Consider the following 21,192-nt stretch of genomic DNA (forward strand, 5'->3'; position numbering starts at 1 on the left):
CTTTATGGTAGGTCCTAATTCAATCTTACTGGTGTCTTTATATGAAGAGGAAATTTGGAGACACCAGGGATGCACATGCACAGAGGAATGGCCATGTGAGGACACTGGAAGAAGGTAGCCTTCTGAAAGCCAAGGAGAGAGGCCTCAGGAGAAACTAAACCTGCCTATACCTTGATTTTGAATTTCTAGCCTCCAGAACTGTGAAAAAATAAAGTTTTGTTGTTTAAGCTACCCAGTCTGTACTATTTTGTTATGGAAGCCCTAGCAAACTAATATACCACATAATTTACTACAGGTTGTAATTGGAAATGAGAGCCCTATAAGAAAAGTATGGAGTTCATAAGAGGGTATAGCAAATGTACCTAAACCATTTCAGCCTGGAAAAGGGAAGGACATTTAAGTTGTGACCTGAAAGGGAAGGAGTTAGGCTGGGGAAAGGCCTTTTAATCATTTAGTTCTGTGCTACCATCACTGCATGCATCCACGGAACTCATTTTGTAAAATGGAAACTGCACCAATTAAACAATAACTCTCCATCCCCTCCTCTGCTACAACCACTACTTTAGTTTCTCTATGATTTGACTTCTGTTTAGGATTTGGAAAGAAGTTCGGTGGGATCAGAGGTGAAGTGACTCAGTCTGACAACTGCTTCCAGGAAACAGCTGACTTTGAACTCCTGCCAGTCAAAATTCTACATTTTTATTTGACAGTGGAACTATTTATAATTAAAGCTAATCTTCAAAATCTCTTCCCACCCATCTAAATATAATAAATGAGAAGTTATTTTTAACTCTGAATTAAACTCCCTGACAGGGAAGATAACTCTGATCACTACTAGTATACTACTAAATTGTAGGATACAGAGGATGGATCTCAAACTCAATAATGTGTTAACCTGTTTTAGTTACACAGGCAAGGAAACATTATTTTGGGGGAGAGATATTTCTATAGGTCTTCATATAATTCTGAATCTTTTCATAATGAAATTTGTTAGAAGTGTGAAAACCTCCAATTCCTTCCAAATACTAAATCTATCAAGAAAAGGGCTCCTGAGTCTCTTCACTCTTATAGCCAATTATACAGGATAGAGCAAAAGTAGATTTACAATTGTGAGTTGCAAAAGTTTACTCTTGTATTATTATTTATTAATTATATTTTCCATACAAAGAACTTTGCCCCACCATATGCCCCTGATTACAGTAGTCATATGTTGCTACCAAGCACTTAAAATGTGGCCAATGTAACTGAGGAACTGAATGCTTAATTTTAGTTAAATTTAAAACCTACCAGTGTAAAATATTTTCTTTTATAATTTTATTATTTTGGAAGGACTACATTTTACTTAACTGATTTAGCATTTGAGTTGAGAAGGGCTATAAGTGTACAATACATATCACATTTCAAAGATTTGGAGCAAAAATAAAAGTAAAAATATTTTTAAAAAATATATTTTTATTGATTTCAGAGAGAAAGGGAGAGAGAGAGAGAGAAACATCCATGATGAGAGAGAATCTTTGATCGGCTGCCTCCTGCATGCCCCCTAGTGGGGATCAGGCTTGCAACCCCGGGCATGTGCCCTTAATTGGAATCAAACCCAGGACCCTTCAGTCCCCAGGCTGATGCTCTATCCACTGAGCCAAACCGGCTAGGGTGAAGTAAAATATCTTAATTTTTTATATTGAGGACATGTTATAGTTTGGATATATTGGCTTAAATAAAACCTAGCATTAAAATTAATTCCATCAGCTTGGCCAGCATGGCTCAGTGGTTGAGCATTGACCTATGGACCTGGAGGTCACGGTTTCATTCCTGGTCTGGGTATGCCCTAGTTACAGGCTCGATCCCCAGTGTGGGGCATGCAGGAGGCAGCCAATCAATGATTATCTTTCATCATTGATGTTTTATTTCTCTCTCCCTCCCTGAAATCAATAAAAATATATTTAGGAAAATTCAATCAGTTTGTTTTTTAATGAGGCTGCTAGAAAATTTAAAATTAAATACCTGGCTTACATTTCTCTCCCTTTCTCCCTCCTTCCCCTACCATCTGTATAAGTTTCTGTTAATTTTGTTTGTTTGGCAAATACCAGAAATTGATAAAGAGTTATTAAGTACTAGAGGCCTGGTGCATGAAATTTGTGCACTGGGTGGGGGTGGTCCCTCAGTCCAGCTTGCACCCTTTCCAATCTGGGATCCCTTGGGGGATGTCCAACTGCCAATCTGGGACTGCTGGCTCCCAACCACTCGCCTGCCTGCCAGCCTGATCATCCCCTAAACACTCCCCTGCCAGCCTGATCAATAACTGCTTCCCTGCTGGCCTGATTGGCCCCAACTACCCTCCCCTGCCAGCCCGATTGCCCCCAACTGCCCTCCCCTGCCGGCCTGGTCGCCCCCAACTGCCCTCCCCTGCAGGCCTGGTCTCCCCCAACTGCCCTTCCCTGCCGGCCTGATTGCCAAAAACTACTCTCCCTTGCCGGCCATCTTGTGGCAGCCATCTTTGACCACATGGGGGCAGCCATCTTGTGTGAGGGTGTGAGGGTCAATTTACACATTACCTCTTTATTATATAGGATAATGGAGATTTATTAGAAGGATGCTGGGTAGTTTATGGAAGTAAAGCTGGTCTGAGAATAGAGCCAAGTTAAAAGGACAGAAACTAGGGTAGCCCAGGGATCTAGAAAGCAGGAATTTAGTGCTACTGTAAGAATGAAGAACACCAACTGATTTCTCTGTTCTTGGGATATTCTACTCAAGTTTTCAAAATCTAGAAGAGAGTGTCATAGAGCCTTAGTTAAGAGAGGACAAGATCTGATTTATAGTCCCTGTAGGAGTATACAAAATGGGAGAAGGTAATTTTTTAAAGAAAAATTGGCTCTAAGAGGTAGTCCTTATAGCCAAAACAGCAATTCCAAGGACAAATATCTAAGGCAGGAAAGCAGAAAATTATGTTGACACAGCCTGAAGGACAAATGGTAGAATGTCAGTTGAGAAACTCATATCCAACATCCAGTCTACCCTTTCTCATAAAAAATGTGCTCCCTCTTCCTGCTCCCTATTTCATTTACTTTTAAAAAATATATTTTTATTGATTTCAAAGAGGAAGGGAAAGGGAGAGAGAGAGAGAAACAATGATGAGAGAGAATCATTGACTGGCTGCCTCCTGCATGCCCCACACTGGGGATCGAACCCACAACCCGGGCATGAGCCCTGACCGGGAATCAATCCATGACCTCCTGGTTCATATGCTAGATTGATGCTCAACCACAGAGCCATGCTGGTCAGGCTCCCCTATTTCATTTAATAAGTATTTATTGGTTGCCTGTTACGTGTAAATTGGGACTCTAGGTCAATTAGCTTAAAAATCTAGTGTAATACATCCCTTCTGTTCTTACCTTTAGTTACTTATCAATTATTTTTTTGTAGTTATCTTGTGGCTATCTTAAATTGAGCATTAGTGTTGGAAGTGCCTTTTAGAACATCCAGGTAATTCCTGAACATCAGTCAGTGGCTATGACCAGAGGAAATTAGAACACTTCAAAAACAAAAATTTCTGATTTCTGGATGATTCTGAGGGTCAGCCACAATTAGAAAACGACTGAGCTAGATGAATCTCCTAATTATAAATACCAAATTACATCAACTCAGAATTTATATTTATTGTGTCCCATTCATTCATTCTTTTCCATTGTCATGAGCCTGTCCCTGAATTTAATGGCTAAATCTTACTATTTTATGACTGTCTGACTTCCATAGACTCCTGTTTTTTTATGTCTCCTGCCTTTTTCATTCTTTAATACATATTTTTGATAACCTCATGTTCCTAGCCCTTAATAGGTGTTGGGGAAACTACTGCCCACTGTCCCTGTATGGCACAGACAAGGATATAGATCCTAATCTGGATTTGAGAAGATTGGAGAGCCTTTCTTGGGGAAGTAACATCAAAACAGAGTTGATAAGATAGTTAAGAGTATTCCAGACGAAAAAGGGAAAGGGGCAGGAGAAATGAAGGAGTGTTTCAGTCAGATGGAAAGGAGTTTGAATAATGCCTATTGTTGTAAGTGAAAAATTTGGAGAGGCAAGGTAGGGCCAGATCTTAAAGTTGGTAAGATTTTGAAAATTTCTGTGAAACTATTGAACTATGTTGTGTAGGAAAATGACATCATTTAAAAATTGTGCAATTAGAATTGTATCATCTTTGAGATCACTTTGGCTGAAAGTGAAGTAGGGAAATGGAGGAAGGAAAAACAAAACAAGGCAGGGAGATAGTTGTAAATCAGAGAGCTGGGAGAAAATAAACAGTCTTTACCTACCACAAGTTCTTACTCATAAAAAAGAAGAGGTCAGGTTATAGAAGTCAAAGCTAGGAGTAAAAAGGAGGCTGTGGGGACTTTGAACCAAGCCAAATTAGTGGCTCTTCCTATTTATTGTATATCCTTCTACCACTCTAAGAATATGAATCACACCAGTAAAAAAGCCAATTATTAAAAAAAATATTTGTTTTTTTAGAGAGAGAGAGGAAGGACAAGGGAGTGAGAGAGAAACATCAATGTGAGAGCAGAACATCAATCAGTTGCTGCCTCCTGAATGCCCCCTACCAGGGATCCATCCGAAACCTTGTGGTGCACTGGACTATGTCTAATCAACTGAGCCACTCTGGTCAGGTCCCATTATTTTCTTAATAGGACAGTTAATTGTTACTCTTCTGTTATTTATAACTTGTAGTAAGTTTTTCAGACATCAAAATATATATTCTAATCTCCATTATCCTATATATTGTATATTTCTGCTTTTTGGAGAAATTTTTCCTGTTATAACTTTAAAATAGTAAAAAAAACCTGCTCTAAATACCTACTTATTTGCTGTGAATATACTGAAAAATCAATGGGTGCAATTCAGCCCTCTTACCAGGGGGTCTAGGTTGATTGAGAGTAAATTCTTAATTCCGATGCTGGTTCTGAGTCCTTGTCTGGTGTTCTTGCCATAGTTGGAAATTCCTGGTCCAGAGGGCATGGACAATCCAGGTCAGGGATTTTAATAACAAAAGTGAACAACTAAAGGAAAGAAATGAAGTTCTCTTTTTGAATCTCTGTAAGGTATAAAACAAGGCAACTAGTAATGATGTTTTGTGATAAAAAGGAAAAGACTCTAATTAGATTACTTTGATTAAAATGACTAGCTTTTCCAATCATTGCAACCAATACAATATAGAAAGGTCCAAAGTAGAAAATGAAAGTCTCACCTACTTCATTCTAACTCCCATTCCTCAGAGGGCAACCTCTGAAATCCCTTGGCTTTTTATTTTTTATTTATTTTTATTATTGATTTCAGAGAGGAAAGAAGAAGGAGAGAAAGATAGAAACATCCATGATGAGAGAGAATCATGGATTGGCTGCCTCCTGCAAGTCCCCCACTGGGGATCAAGCTCACAACCCAGGCATGTGCCCTTGACCAGAATTGAACCTGGGACCTTTCATTTCGCAGGTCAACGCTCTATCCACTGAGTCAAACCAGCTAAGGCGTGAAATACTTTGACTTTAAAAGCACTAAAAGAATACTCTTTAAATAAACTTTATATCTGTTGTTTTTTTAAAGAAAGGTAACTGTTTCTAAGAGTAAAAAGGCATTGCAAAGTGTGATAATCTCTTTTCTTAAATATGCCTACAGGTGTTTTTTTGTTTTATTCTGTTTTTCTATTTTCATGAGATTTGTCCATGACTTACTACCACCATTGGGTGGCAGCCTAAATTGCAACCCCTTAAGAAGTTAATATATTCTTGGCATTGGATTCTGTGAAATTCATCTTAAAAATTACAACTTTGCATAGATGTATTTAAATGAAGTGTTGAATAAATTTTTCCTCTTGTTTCTAACAAGAGAGTGTGTGTGTGTGTGTGTGTGTGTGTGTGTGTGTGTGTGAGAGAGAGAGAGAGAGAGAGAGAGAGAGAGAGAGAGAGAGAGAGAGAGAGCCACTGAACCCTTTTAACTCTGTAAGGATCAAATGAAATAATGTATGTGAAAATACTTTACCAAATGTATAAAACTGTGCAGATATGAAAGAAGGTTATTATTACAGCATGGATGCAGGTTGCTTTTATAGCCACTTTTATTGGCATGGTTGCTTTTTTAAATGGAGTAGTCTATGTGAATTAACAAACCCCCAGATCTGCAAAAACTATTGCACATCTTTATTTTCTTTAAACCCACTAAATCCAAATCTAAGATCTCATCATACTTCTGGGTTGGCAGGAATTAAATCTAAATATTTATTAGTGCTCTCTTGTCCCAAATGTTGTGCCAAGATTAAGGATCCTAAATGGCGCAAAGCATAAGTGAAGGTCCCTCTAGTCATTGATCATTGGATCTCACTGGATAATATGGAGATGGCCTTTGTAGAGCCTGGTTGGTCCTTTTATATTCTGCTCCTCCACACTTCTAGTCCATGCTTGGTATTCAGGAATCTTTGAAAGGACTGGGGCCAAGTGTCCAACCTCTTCAGGTGCACTGCACAGACTGTCCCTTGTCTTGCTAGATTCTGTGTCTCATGAGATTTTCTGAATTGTGACCTCTTCCCAATATTGAGAAAATGTTTCTTCTTCCCTTTTGCTTCCCTAAAAGGCACTCTAGCTTTCCCATTTGCCTCCAGTCCACATGGACATTGCTCTTTAGTGAGTATAGATTTTAACAAGAGTCAGGAAGAACTGTAGAATCCAAGCAGCTTCCGCTCAATGTCCTATAGAATATTAGATACTAGAGGCCCAGTGCACGAAATTCGTGCAGGGGGCTGTGTGTCCCTCAGCCCAGCCTGCACCCTCTCCAATCTGGGACCTTTTGAGGGATGTCCGACTGCCCGTTTAGGCAGTCAGACATTCCTCTCTCAATCCAGGACTGCTGGCTCCCAACTGCTCTCCTGTCTGCCTTCCTAATTGCCCCTAACCGCTTCTGCCTGCCAGCCTGATCACCCCCTAACCACTCCCCTGCCAGCCTAATTGCCCCTAACTGCCCTCCCTGCAGGCCTGGTCACCCCTAACTGCCCTCCCCTGCAGGCCTGGTCACCCCTTACTGCCCTCCCCTGAAGGCCTGGTCACCCCTAACTGCCCTTCTCTGCAGGCCTGGTCACCCCTAACTGCCCTCCCCTGCAGGCCTGGGTCCCCCCCAACTCCCCTTCCCTGCAGGCCTGTTTGCCCCCAACTTCCCTCCTCTGCTGGCCTGGTCACCCCTAACTGCCTCCCCTGCAGGCTTGATCACTCCCAACTTCCCTCCCTTTTGCAGGCCTGGTCCCTCCCAACTGCCCTCCCCTGCTGGCCTGATTGCCCACAACTGCCCTCCCTTGCAGGCCTGGTCCCTCCCAACTGCCCTCCCCCACTGGCCATCTTATGGTGGCCATCTTGTGTCCACATGGGGGCAGCCATCTTTGACCACATGGGGACAGCCATCTTGTGTGTTGGAGTGATGGTCAATTTGTATATTACTCTTCTATTAGATAGAATTGGCTGCCTTATTGGAACTATTGAGGAGTACATAGAGCAAAATAAAGACTAAAGACAAAATATTATTTTGGTCCAGTGGCATAATAAAAGCCTTTTCTTAGCTTCAGCAAAGCACAGTTTTGGTGTGTGTCCTTTTTTTCTGGTTGAACAGAGCACATATTCTTGATTTCTTGACAGTACATAGGCTAAAAAACTTTTTCTTTTTTCATCCTGCTTCAATAATTCTAAGAGAACAAGGAAAACACTTCTTCATTAACTCTAAAAAGCAACAATTATAATAGTTTATAATTTATAGTGGCTGATGAATACCTCCTATAACATTAGTGAACATTGCTTCTCCAGGCTGGTTATTTTATTTGGACTTTTATGACAACATTCAAACTGCAAGGGAACTAAGGTTTTTGTTTGTTGGTGCTGCCTAGGGCAGTGGTCGGCAAACTCATTAGTCAACAGAGCCAAATATCAACAGTACAATGATTGAAATTTCTTTTGAGAGCCAAATTTTTTAAACTTAAACTTCTTCTAACGCTACTTCTTCAAAATAGACTTGCCCAGGCCGTGGTATTTTGTGGAAGAGCCACACTCAAGGGGCCAAAGAGCCACATGTGGCTCATGAGCTGCAGTTTGCCGACCACGGGCCTAGGGGATAGGTGTTAGGAATGATAGTGTTGTTGATTAAATTATCTAATCAGAAATTAATTGCTGTAATTTAAATGTATAGCTGTTTGATATTTAGTAGATAAATTTTAAGACTAGAAAACATTTTTTATTACAGAAAATTTCAAAAATAGAGAATATTTTAAGTATCACCCATATATTCATCAACCAGCTTAATTATCAACTTATGGCTAATCTTATTTTGTTTATGTCCCCTCTCTCCCTACATTTTTCTTCTCTTCATCCCTCTTCCAATTATTTTGAAGCCAGTCATAGTTATCATATAATTTATTAGTAAATATTTCAGTAGATATCTCTAAATGGTAAGGAGTTTAAAAAAACATAATCACAATACTTTCATCACATTTAAAAATGAAACAATGAGCCCTGGCCAGTTTGGCTCAGTGGATAGAGTGTCAGCCTGCAGACGAAAGGGTCCCATGTTTGATTTGGTCAAGGGCATGTACCTTCGTTGCAAGCTCGATCCCAGCCCTGCTTGGGGGTGTGCAAGGGGCAACCAGTTGATGTGTCTCTCTCACATTGATATTTCTCTCTCTCCTCCTCCCTTCCATTCTCTCTAAAAATCAATGGAAAAATACCCTCAAGTGTGGATTAACAACAACAAAAGTTAAACAATGAAAGAACACTTTATGTCCTTATTTTTATCCTTTAACTTATTTGTCTTTTTATTTAAAGTTTAACAATAAATGTATGCCAAATGTATAAATCGACACATACTAACACAAACTGAAGGATATCCAGGATATGTTGTTAAATGAAAGAGCAAGCAATATAATAATTTTTATAACATGGCTTAATTTCTATTTTAAAAATTATAAATGACTATGTCTATTTTTGTTTAAACATGCAAAAGGATTAGAAACATATACTCCAAAACAAGAACAGTTGTTTCTTTTAAAGTAAGAATAATCATAGTTGGTAATGGGGATGAGGAAAGGACTATGACTTTTGATCTATTATTATTTTTTATTTAAAATATATACATATTTGGAATTAAATTTTCAAAAAAGAATTCGTGAAAGGAAGAAATTAAATAAATTATGTCAATATGTGAAAGGAAGGACATTCTCAGTTGGATAATAATATTTCTCTGTTAATTAGAGTGACAGCTAGCATGCATAGAGTGCTGGCTATGTATGTGCCAGGCACTTTGACAAGTGCTCTCAATCTGATTATTTTTTACCATGACCCTTTGAGGTGGGTATTCACCTTTCACAGGAGAAGAAGCATGATCTAGAGTAGATAGATTGCCAGAGGTTTGGAAGAAGCTGACCAGGCTTGGAACAGGTGCTGAGACTCCCGTGCCTAGGCTTTAATCACTTAACTGATGATTTCGCTTTCCTTGGTTCTGAAGGTCTCACTGTTAAAGAATGCATTTTGTTATTTCAGTTCATATTTGCTTGACTCTGCTGTTCATTAATTCCATATTACTCTTACTTATTTTACTTTATGATAAACTCAATGGGACAGGCAAGATAGAGTAGTAATTTCTCTCATTTTCCCCTAGAAATCTGACTGGGGTAAAAAACTAAGGGGAGAAATAACTTCCGAAGTTATTTATGCTTTTATGATTTGAGAAACATTTAAAAATAGGTAGATGGTTCTTGTTATTAGGGGATTTCTCTATAGTTCTCCAGTTACCTAAACATTCTTTCTTGGTGCAAAATGTCATGAAGATCTTAATTCATCCCATAAATATAGGACAACGAAATCACAAGTATATGGAATACATTTGAAATTGTAGATGTAAACAAACTATAACTTTTAAAAAAAGTTGTTATGGATTAATTCTTGTATATTTTAGCAAATTTATATGGACTTTTAAAAATCATTTTTTAGTTCAGGAGTAACAAATTAAATTTATTATTTAACATAAAAAGAATGCAATGGGAAAGCAAATTAGTCTATAAAACAGCATACCTACATACACATATAATATCTACAAATAGTATAATATGATACATAAATTTATTTATTCAATTTATTGTGTTGACATTGGTTAATAAAAAAATATAGGTTTCAGGTGTACAATTCTCCAATATATTATCTAGACATTGTATTGTGTGCTCACTACCCTAAGTCAGGTTTCCTTCCATTACTACTATCCCCCCTACACTCTCTTCTACCTCCCCCTAAGCCTCTTTCCCTTTGGTAATCACCATACTGTTGTCTGTGTGTATGAGCTTGTGTGTGTGTGTGTGTGTGTGTGTGTGTGTGTGTGTGTGTGTTTTGCTTAACCCTTTCACCTTTTTCACCCAGCCCCACATAAATTATTTTTTATTTAAAACATTATTATATTTGTTAACTACCAGAGATAATTGAGATATTACTGTGTATCTAAAGGGAAACTGTGTCTAAGCCAAAGAAAATCTATCCTTACAAAAATTTGCTGAAATTATTCAAGTGATTATTGAAGAAGATGAGTGGTTTGAAGTTTTCTATCCTTTGTACTCCTTTGCTTAGCCATCCCATCAGGGGGTCATGGGAGCTTTGCAGATTGGGCTGAGAAAATACTCCTGATAAGACAGAGTCTTCCAGAACTTGGACCACTTATGCACAGTGAAAAATACAGCAAGTTACAAACTACTTCTCAGACCACAGGAAGATACTGTCCAGTTCTTCTTATATTATTAAAATAAGACTTGAGACTTAAATGATTTAGATTTAAAATTTTTCCCTTCAGACAAGCTGAATGGTAACTCATTCTAATGGGTAGTTCACAGAGTTGGAAAAATAAATTTAATATTAATTCTTCTGCAAATGTATAGCTCTAGCCTTTCCACATGCATCCAGGGCCAGCAGAGGGAGCCACAAGCTGTGGATCACAGATGGCTCCAAATAGGTTGCCCAGGGCCTGTCACAGACAGTGTATGACATTGGCCTGCATCAGAGACCCTTAGAAGAGGCTCAAAACCAATAAACACAGTGGCCAGCTTCAGACAACAGAACAAGATCTAATAAGCTTCACAAGCAGTATATCCACAGGGAAATAATCGCAGGCACCAAACCCTGCTGAGGTGAATTCCACTTCGTATGAACAGCACCTGCATAGCTGCTTGCATCCTGATAGGTGTTGAGCCTCATTGTAAACCAGCCTGAGGATTGATCCCATGCACAAATGAGCTAATAGCAAGCAAGATTCAATTACAATAGGAGGGCCCACATAATGTGTACAAGGGATAATCCTAGAGCACCCAGCTCAGATGATCAGGGAGACGACACCTTTGGGTTCCACAGGTCCCCTAGTACATAAGGCTACCCTATCAAGACTGGGAGTCATAGCAGATCTATTGACTACTTAGAAACAAACACAAAGAAACAGCCAAAATGAGGAGACAAAGAAACAGGCCCAAAATTAAAGAAAAAGAGATTTATCCAGAAGAGCTAAATGGAATGGAGGTAAACTAGTTATCAGATATAGAGTTCAGATTAATAATTGTAAGGATGCTCAACAACATGAAAAAGTACATAGAATCCATAAAAAGGAACAGTCAGAAATGAAGACTGCCATATCTAAAATAAGGAATACACTGGAAGGAATAAACAGTTGGCTCAATGAAGCAGGTTTGGAAGACAAGATAGAAAAAACATACACAATCAGAGCAGCAAAACGAAAAAAGATATTTAAAAAATGATGGTTCAAGAGACCTTTGGGACAACATGACATAACATCTGCATCATAGGGGTACCAGATGAGAAGAGAGCAAGGGATAGAAAACCTATTTAAAGAAATAGTGACCAAAACCTTCCCTAACCTGGTGAAAAAAAGGAGATACAAGTCCAGGAAGTTCAGAGAGTCCCAAACAAGATGGGCCCAAAGAGATGCATCCTAATTAAAATGTCAAAAGTTAAAGACAAAGAGAGAATCTTAAAAGCCACAAGAGAAAGGTAGTCAGTTACAATCAAGGGAGTTCCCATAAGATTGTGAGCTGATTTCTCTACAGAAATATTTCAGACCAGAAGGGATTGACATGAAATATTCAAAGTGATTGAAGCAAGGACCTACAATCAAAGCTGCTTTGCCTAGCAAGGCTATCATTTAAAATTGAAGGAGAAATAAAGAGCTTCCGGGCAAGAAAAAGCTAAAGGAGTTTGTTACCACCAAACCAGTATTACAAGAAATGTTAAAGGGCTTGCTAGAAGGAGGAGGATGAGAAGAAGAATAAAAATAAATCAGAGGAGAGAAACCAAACAATTCCATTTACCATTGCAACAAAAAAATTAAGATACTTAGAAATAAACTTAAACAAGGAAGTAAAAGACTTATAAAACCATAGGACATTGAAAAAAGAGATAAAAGAAGATATAAACAAGTGGAAGAATATACAATGTTCATGGATTGGTAGAATTAACATCATTATTATGTCCATATTACCCAAAGCAATACACAGATTCAATGCAATTCCTATTAAAATGTCAACGGCATATTTCACAGATCTAGAACAAATACTCCAAAAATTTATATGGAACCAAAAAAGACCCCAAATAGCTACATCAATATTGAGAAAGAAGAACAAAGTTGGAGGGATCACAATGCCAGATAGTAAGCTATACTATAGGGCCACTGTAATCAGAACAGTCTGGTACTGGCACAAGAACAGGCATGTAGATCAATGGAACAGAACAGAGGCCCCAAAAATCAGCCCAAGCCATTGTGCTCAATTAATATTTAACAAAGGAGGCAAGAGCATACAATAGTGTCAAGGCAGTCTCGTCAATAAATGGTGTTGGTAAAATTGGACAAATACATGAAAAAAAGAAAAGAAACTAGACCACCAACTTAACACTATACACAAGAATAAACTCAAAATGGATAAAAGACTTAAATATAAGATGTGGAACCGTAAAAACCTAGAAGAAACCATAGGCAGCAAAATCTCAGATATCTCTCATTTCAATATGTTTATGGATACATCTCCTAGGGCAGTGGTTGGCAAACTCATTAGTCAACAGAGCCAAATATCAACAGTACAACGATTGAAATTTCTTTTGAGAGCCAAATTTTTTAAACTTCTAACACCACTTCTTCAAAATAGACTCGCCCAGGCTGTGGTATTTTGTGGAAGAGCCACACTCAAGGGGCCAAAGAGCTGCATGTGGCTCACGAGCTGCAGTTTGCCGACCACGGTCCTAGGGCAAAGGAAACTAAGGAGAAAATAAACAAATGGGACTACATCAAAATAATAAGCTTTTGCATAGCAAAAGAAACCATTAACAAAATGAAAAGGGAGCCCACTGTATGGGAAAACATATTTGGCAACGATATAGCTGATGAAGGGTTAATGTTCAAAATATATAAGGAACTCATACAACTTAACAAAAGGAAGACAACCCAATTAAAAAAATGGGCAAAGGACCTAAATACATACTTCCCCAAGGGACATACAGATGGCCAAGAGACATATGAAAAAATGTTCAAAATCACTGATCATCAGAGAGATGCAAATTAAAATGACAGTGACATATCACCTTACACCTGTCAGAATGGCTACCATCAACAAATCAACAAATGAAAAGTGCTGGCAAGGATGTGGAGAAAAGGGAACCTTAGTACACTGCTAGCGTAAGTGCAGACTGGGGCAATCATTATGAAAAACAGTATGGAGTTGCCTCAAAAACTTAAATATTGTACTGCCATTTGACCCAGTGATCCTACTTCTATGAATATATCCTAAAAAACTGAAACACCAATCACAAAGAATGTATGTACCCCTATGTTCATAGCATCACAATTTACAATAGCTAAGATTTGGAAACAGCCAAAGTGCCCATCATTAGATGAATGGATAAAAAGGCAGTTGTATATTTACATCACGGAATACTATGCAGCAGTAAAAAAGAAGGATCTCTTACCCTTTGGACAGCATGGAGGGACCTGGAGAGTATTATGCTAAGTGAAATAAGCCAGTCAGAGAAAGACAAGCATCACATGATCTCACTGATATGTGGAATCTAATGAACAAAATAAACTGTTGAACAAGATAGATACAAAGACATAGAAGCATGGAACAGACTGTGGCATCTCAGAGGGAAGGTGGAGGTGGATGGGTGTGAGGAAAGAGATCAACCAAAGAACATGTATACATATATGCATGACCCATAGACACAGACAATAGGGTGGTGAAGGCCTGGGACAGGGGGTGTGGGATGGCTAGAAAGGGGTCAGTGGGGGGAAAAAGAGGACATATGTAATACTTTCAACAATGAATATCTAAAAAAAGAAAGAAAAAAATCATAGGAACATAAAGAAATGGGAACAAATTAAAAAATAAAATGGCAATAAGTACGTACCTACCCATAATCAGTTTAAATATACACTGAATGGCCAGATTATTATGACCACCCCATCAGTACTTCGTTGGGCCACCTTTTGCCTTCAATACTGCAGTGATTCTTCTTGGCATTGACTCCACAGGATGTTGAAAGGTGATGCGAGGTATCTGACACCATGCCTGATGAATAGCACTGTCCAGTTCTGTGAGATTTGATGGCTGTGGAACCAGCTGCCTGATGGCTCTTTTAACTTTGTCCCACAAATGCTCAATGGATTGAGATCTGGTAATTGTGGGGGCCACCTAAACAAGGTAAAGTCTCCCTCATGTTCTTGAAACCACTCCTGCACAATATGAGCACCGTGGCATGGTGCATTGTCTTGTTGGAAGAAGCCATCTCCATTGGGATACGCCATCAACATGATAGGATGAACTTGATCAGCAACGATACTTAGGTATGTTGTGTTATTCAGATGTTGTTCCACATGAATTAAAGGGCCCAAATGATGCCAGGAAAACATGCCTCAAACCATAACACTGTCCCCACCAGCTTGAAGGGTTGTACTCATGCATGTGGGGTGCATGCTTTCATGCTGTTTCCACGAAATTCTCACTCTGCCATCTGCATGATGCAACTGGAAACGTGATTCATCGGACCACATGACTTTTTGCCAATGCTCAAATGTCCAATCCTTGTGTTCCTGTGTGAATTGGAGACGTTTTATCTTGGTAACTGCAGACAGCAAAGGTGTTCAAACAGGACTTCGGCTTCCATATCCCATATGATGCAGTGTATGGCTAATTTGCCTACAAACATCAGGTGGTCATAATAATCTGACCACTCAGTGTAAATGGCTTAAATGCTCTAATCAAAAGACATAAGATAGCTAAATAGATAAGACCCATGTATATGCTGTCTTCATGTGACCAACCTCACAATGAAAAATATACACAGATTAAAAATAAAGGGATGGGGAAATATATTTCATGGAAATGGAAAGAAAAAAAAGCTTGGGTAGCAATACTTATATCTGACAAATTAGACTTTAAAACCAAGGCAGGAGACAAAGAAAACACTACATAGTGATAAAGGGAGCAATCCAACAAGAGGATAATAACTCTGTATGCACCAACATAAGAGCACCAAAATATGTAAAGTGAATCTTGATGGACATAAAATGAGAAATTGACAGCAATATAGTCATAGTAGAGGATTTTGACACCCCATTGACATTAATGGATAGATCTTCTAGCCAGAAAATCAGTAAGTAGATAGTGGCCTTAAATGATACACTAGATCAAATGGATTTAATTGACATATTCAGACCATTTCACCCCAAAGCATTAAAGTGGCCATGGAATGTTTTATAGGATAGAACACAAAACAAGTCTCAACAACTTTAAGAAGATTGATATATCAAGCATCTTCTCCTACCATAATGCTATGAATCTTGAAATAAATCACAGTAGAAAACTGGAAAACACACAAAGACATGGAGGCTAAATAACATTACTAAACAATGAATAGGCTAACAAGATCAAGGAAGAAATAGAAAGATACCTTGAAACAAATGAAAAAGAACACGGCAACCGAAAATCTGTGGGACACAGAGAAAGCAGTCCTAAGAAGGAAATTTATAGCATTACAGGCCTAGCTTAAGAAACAAGAAAAAGCTCAAATAAATAATCTAACTTTACACTTAAAAGAAATTGAAAAAGAACAACAAACAAAGCCCAGCGTGAGTAGAAGTAAGGAAATAATAAAGACCAGAGCAGAAATAAATGAAATAGAGTCTAAAAAAACAATACAAAAGATCAATGAAACCAAGAGCTGGTTCTTTGAAAAGATATACAAGGTTGACAAGCCTTTAATCAGACTCATCAAGCAAAAAAGAGAGAGGACACAAAATCAGAAATGAAAGAGGAAAAGTAACAACTTGACACCAAAGAAATACAAAGGATTGTAAGAAAATATTATGAACAACTATATGCCAACATATTGGACAATCTGCATGAAATGGACACATTTCTAGAAACATACAATGTTCCAGAACTAAATAAGGAAGAATCAGAGAATGTGAGTAGATAGATTACTAGTGAAATTGAAGCAATAATAAAAAAACCTCCCAATAAACAAAAGTCCTGGACTGGATAGCTTTTCAGGTAAATTTAACAACACATTCAAAGAAGAAATAACACCTATTCTTCTCAAAATATTCCAAAAGTTTTAAGAAGAGGGAGGACTCCCAAGCTCATTTTTTAAGGTTAGCTTTATTCTCATTCCAAAACCAGATAAGACACGACAAAGAAAATTATAGACTAACTAGAGGCCCGTCGCAGGAAGATTCCTGCAATAGGTCTTCCTGTGGCGGTCTGCTTCGCTGGCCCGCCCGCTTCCCTCCCTTCTCCCCCGCCCCACCTGCTTCCCTCCCTTCTCCCCCGCCCCGCCTGCTTCCCTCCCTTCTCCCCCACCCCGCCTGCTTCCCTCCCTTCTCTGCAGCCCCACTTGCTTGCTTCTCCGCAGCTTCGCTTCCTTCTGCAATGCTTGGCTTCCTTCTATGCTGCCTTCAGTCTTCGCTCTACTCCTGGATATGCAATCTTGGGTGGGTTAATTTGCATACTCACTCCTGATTGGCTGGTGGGCGTGGCTTGTGGGTGTAGCAGAGGTATGGTCAATTTGCATATTACTCTTTTATTAGATATCCCTGATGAACATAGATGCTAAAATACTCAGCAAAATATTAGTATACCCAATCCAACAATACATTAAAAAGATCACACACTATGATCAAGTGGGATTTATTCTGGAGATGCAAGGTTGGTACAATATCTGCAAAACAATAATCATGATATACCTACTTCATAAACAAAATGAAGGATAAAAACTACATGATTGTATCAATAGATGCAGAAAAAGCATTTGATAAAGTCCAGCACCCATTTATGATAAATACTCTCAGCAAAGTGGGAATAGAGGGAACATAATTCAATGTAATAAAGGCCATATATGACAAAACACAGCCAACATCATACTCAATGGTCAAACACTACAAGCGTTCCCCCTAAGATCAGGGAAAGAACAGGGATGTCCACTTTTACCAGTCTTATTCAACATGGTACTGGAAGTCCTAGCCACAGCAGTCAGACAAGAAGAAATAAAAGGCATCCTAACTGGAAAGGAAGAAGTAAACTCATTATTTGCAGATGACATGATACTGTATATAGACAACCCTAAAGACTCCACCAAAAAGCTATTAGAACTGGTAAATGAAGTCAGTAGAGTAGCAGGATATAAAATAAATCAATTGCATGTTTACACACTAATAATGAACTATTAGAAAGGGAAACTAAAAAACAATCCTATTCACAATTGCTTCAAATAGAATAAAATACCTAGGAATAAATTTAACCAAGGATGTAAAAGACCTATACTCAGATAATCATAAGACACAGAAGAAAGAAATTAAAGAAGATACAAATAAGTGGAAGCATATACTGTGTTCATGGATAGGAAGAATTAATATCATTAAAATGTCCATACTACCCAAAGCCAACTACAGATTCAATGCAATTCATAGCGATACAAATGGTGTACTTTACAGAGCTAGAATATTCAGAAAATTTATATGGAACCACAAAAGATCCAAAATAGCTACAGTGATCTTGAGAAAGAAGAACAAAGTTGGAGGAATCATGCTACCTGATATGAAACTATACTACAAGGCCACAGTAATCAGAACAGCATGGTACTGGCATAAAAACAGACATATAAATCAATGGAACAGACTACAGAGCCAAGAAATAAACCTACACCTTTATAGTCAATTAATGTTTGACAAAGGAGCAAAAACATACAATGGGATACAGATAGTTTATTCAATAAATAGTGTTGAGGAAATTTGACATATACATGCAAAATAATGAAACTGGACCACCTTCTTACACTGTACACAAGAATAAACTCAAAATGGATTGAAGACTTAAATGTTAGACTTGAAACCATAAACATCCTAGAAGAAAAACAGTAAAATCTCAGACATTTCTCATAGTATTTTTTCTGCTTGGGCAAGGTAAACAAAAGAAAAATAAATGGGACTGTATCAAACTAAAACATTGCTGCACAGCAAAGGAAACCATCAAAAAAATGAAAAGACAATACACCGAATGGGAGAACATATTCACCAATGAGACATCTGATAAGTGGTTAATATCCAACATTTATAAAAACTTACAAAACTCAACACTAAAACCCTAAACAATACAATACAATTAAAAAATAGGCAAAGGACCTGAATAGACACACTGATGGCTAATAGACCTATGAAAAGATGCTCAACATCATTAATCATCAGAGAAATGAAATTAAAACCACAATGAGATATTATCTCACCCCTTTCAGAATGGCTATTATCAGCAATCCACAAACAACAAGTGTTGGCAAGGATGTGGAGAAAAGGGAACCCTCGTGCACTGTTGGGAATGCAGCCATTGTGGAAAGCAGTATGGACTGTCCTCAAAAAAATAAAAAAATGGGACTGCCTATGACCCAGCGATTCCACTTCTGGGAATTAATCCAAAGAAACCAGAGACACTAATTCAAAAGAATATATGCACCCCAATGTTCATTGCAGTGTTATTTAAAATTGCCAAGATTTGGAAGCAGCCCAAGTGTCCATCCGTAGATGAGTGGATAAAACACCTGTGGTACATTTACACAATGGAATACTACTGGGCCACAAAATGAAAGAAAGTTTTACCCTTTTGGGACAGCATGATGGACCTGGAGAACATTATTCTAAGTAAAATAAACCAGTCAGAGAATGACAAGTACCATATGATTTTGTACATATGTGGAATTTTTATTTTTATTTTTTAAAAATTTCTTTATTGATTAAGGTATCACATATTTGTCCTCATCCCCCCATTCCCATCCCAAACCCCTCCCCACGCATGCCCCCACCCCCCTGTTGTCCGTGACCACTGGTTAGGCTTATATGCATGCATACAAGTCCTTTGGTTGATCTCTCCCCCTTACCCCCACCCTCCCTTCCCTTCCCTCTGAGGCCCGACAGTCTGATCGATGCTTCCCTGTTTCCGGGTCCGTTTTTGTTCATCAGTTTATGTTGTTCATTATTTCCCCCATATGAGTGAGATCATGTGATACTAGAAATACACTTATAAGAAGCAAAAATGAGACAAGCAATAATGGTTATGCTGAGAGGCAAATGAATCAGTCTGTAGCGAGTTTCTTTCTGGTCCAACAGTTCTTTTGAGTCCCAATTTCAATGTCAAACAGTTCCCTATGTGTACATGTCAGCAATGATATTTCAGTTCTGGATGGTGGACAAATGGTGGTAATGCAGGTCCGACCCTCTCTGGTTTGGTCCTGGGCAACCTGCCATGATGCACAGCTGCAGACTGCTAGTATGGCAAGGCATCGTCAGCGTCTTCCATCTCTGGACTGTTTCTCTTCTATCTTCATGGCTGGAGCAGTCCTGTCAATTCCTCTTTGTTGCAGGAATCCACATGGTCTTGGAGTTGTTTTCTGAAAATATACAATTGACAACCAGTTTGAAATGGAATTGCCATGGCCTAGAGCAGGGGTCCTCAAACTTTTTAAACAGGGGGCCAGTTCACTGTCCCTCAGACCATTGGAGGGCCGGACTATAGTTTAAAAAAAACAAACTATGAACAAATTCCTGTGCGCACTGCGGGCCCGGGATGAGTCGGCTGCTAAGCAGGACAGGCAGCGGCACCCAGCGGGCCGGATAAATGTCCTTGGTGGGCCGCATGTGGCCTGCGGGCCATAGTTTCAGGACACCTGGCCTAGAGCAAAGAATATCCTTACATGATATTATTCTACAATGTCATTATAATTTTCCCCAGATTTGTATTACCCCCATTACCTATAATAGTACCTCGCACCCTTGGGAATCAATAAAAAATCATCTTTTTGGTGCTTGGAGACAAAGGTAACACATCTCTTGATATTTTAGAATTACAGCAACATAATGTACAATTATTCCAAACAAACTTACAAACTAATTCTTTGAATGTCTGGCAGCAATTTAAAAAGGACATGAAAGGATTTAATCCCTTCCACTGTGTAGAGGGCCCCATGGGAAGGCACCTGAGCATTCTATATTGGCCCCTCTTGCCCTTTTGGCCAAGACGGACCCTCTTCTCACAATCCAGTTGCCCACAGCTGTTGCTTGTGCTTTCTGTTCATGCTGAGGTTGAAGCCTCGTGGTGGCTGGTACCATGGATCTGTCTCTCGCCCAGTGGGGTGAGCTGGGCCCTCCCTGGAGAAGAAACCTGGGTTCCCCAAGATATGTGATTAGTGCTGGGGCCCCGCCAGCAGGCGAGGGGATCTTAAGGCAGGTGCTGGGTGTGGAGGCCACGGGGGCATAGGCTACCAAGGAGACAGAACTGAACCTCACATCACTCTGCTTGGCCCTGGAGGATGGCTGATTAGCCAGAGACGGGTAAGATTCCTCAGGGAAGGAACAACCTAAGACAGGCACAGTCACAGAGGGGCCATCAGGAGAGAACTTGGGGGTCAACAGAGGTGGGGCACAGACTCTCACTCCCCCCAACTTTGCAGGGGCCTGAACCCTCACCCCTTCTGAGGGAGGTCTCCTGCCCCCATGGCTGCTTCACCTGCCATGCCCAGCACAAATCGGGACCCAGGTAACAGACAGAGACTTGGCTGACAGCAGCTGCCCTCTCACTGCAACAAGACTTGTTTGAGTTGTCTT

Source organism: Plecotus auritus, assembly GCF_963455305.1.
Source record: "Plecotus auritus genome assembly, chromosome: 10".
NCBI lineage: Eukaryota > Metazoa > Chordata > Mammalia > Chiroptera > Vespertilionidae > Plecotus > Plecotus auritus.